This window comes from Rhinolophus sinicus, linkage group LG05 (assembly GCF_036562045.2).
Source record: "Rhinolophus sinicus isolate RSC01 linkage group LG05, ASM3656204v1, whole genome shotgun sequence".
Taxonomy (NCBI): Eukaryota; Metazoa; Chordata; class Mammalia; order Chiroptera; family Rhinolophidae; genus Rhinolophus; species Rhinolophus sinicus.
In genome coordinates, this window is record NC_133755.1 from 72,730,374 (window position 1) to 72,731,986 (window position 1,613).

Sequence of the window (1,613 nt, forward strand, 5' to 3'; positions counted from 1 at the left end):
TAAGTTCTACAATGCCATCAGCTTATTTTATGACACTGTGAAATTCTTATCATAATGGATATAAATATTTATGGTACTGACCAAAGTTGGATTGCCGTCTTATCTATCTAAAACCATTGTTTTAGTATTGTTTAGTAAAGCCATATTTATATTATCCTGGTAAGCACAAGCTAGAGACTAAAGTTCTGAGTTTTACAGATGACTGAGAAGCAGTAACCTATATGTACAACATTCTGAAAAGCTCCCATCACTCACGTAAAGGTTATTAAAAGATGGTACTTATAAACCAATTTATGGAAAAATAAGAAAAAAATTTTTTTTGAGTTTCAATGCATTTTATTTCTGACAACCTACATGACATGTTTTTCTTTAAAAAAAAAAAAAAATGCTTCAGCTCCAAATCAATCAAGGTCAAAATAAAGGAAGAGCTTAAGGTAACGTAATATCAGTCCCATTTGTCCTAGTCCTGGTGTGTGGATCAAAAGCAGCAGCCAGTTATGATGACAGGTGATGGATTAAAACAGCCAACCTTGTTAACACTTTTCCATTTCTAAACCATTCTCAAAGAAAATCTTATATAGAGTCACACCATCCTCACGGTAGTTCAGCAGAGCAACCGTGCCATCTGGATTCATGTTTTCACCAAAGAAGAACTGGTAGTTTATGAAATGAGCAGGGATGTGCTTGATTTGTTTTGCAGCCCCTGTCATAAAAAGTTTTACTCTTGTTGGTCTCTGTTCTTCAAGTTTCCCTTGATTGATTTCATGTAATTCTTGATGCATTTCTTGTAGGATTCTTTGGTGAAGCTGGTTTCCTGCAAATGATGGTCCATGACAATATCAATACCAGTGATTAATGTGCTTTTGGTACCTTCGCCTTCCGGGCCTTCAGTGGAGGCATTTCCACCAATGAGCGAGTCATCAGCGTCACCCTCTGTTTTACTGACCATCTTCCCCTCCACCTCAAGGCAGAGCCCATCCGCCATCTCCCGGATCTTGTAGATGTAAGAGAACATCTCATCATGGCTGATGAGGTCCCAGTAGATGATCATGATGGCGGCTGGAAGGAGACAGCAACTTAGCAGGAGACTGGAGCAAACGCGATGCAGCCAGTGAGGCGCTGGGGGGAGAGATGGGGGAGGGTGTAGCAAGCAGGAAAGAATATGTTTTTATTTTAAAATGTGATCTGCAATAGACTGGGATGAGCTCAAGGATTTATATATAAGGATATTTCTTGTCAGATTACACATAAGATTAAAAACTCAAAAACATCATGAATTTTCAAGAAATAGAGCCACTATAAAGCAATATTATACATTCATTAAAAGAGTGTTTTAGGAGCATTTTTAATAACATGGTATATGTTCAAAACATACTGTTAAATTTTTAAAAGTAGATGGTAGCATTATGTACAGTTTGGTTTCTTATTTATTTTAATGTGTAAAAATCCAAAGCAAAAAATATACATTTTTTTAAATGTTAACTGTGATTAGCACTTGGAAATGAGTTGTTTTACTTCCTGATTTGTACCTTTCTCCACTTAAAACATTTTTCACAGTGCACATATATCACTTTTATAATTAGAAAGAAAACAGTAAACATTTTTTTAAATGA

General features: G+C 35.8%; 1 pseudogene; it reads right to left on the reverse strand.

Annotated features, from left to right (window-relative positions):
- Positions 1 to 533: 533 nt before the first annotated feature.
- LOC109458233 (translationally-controlled tumor protein) lies at positions 534 to 1,051 on the reverse strand (annotated as a pseudogene).
- Between the last annotated feature and the right edge of the window lie 562 nt (positions 1,052 to 1,613).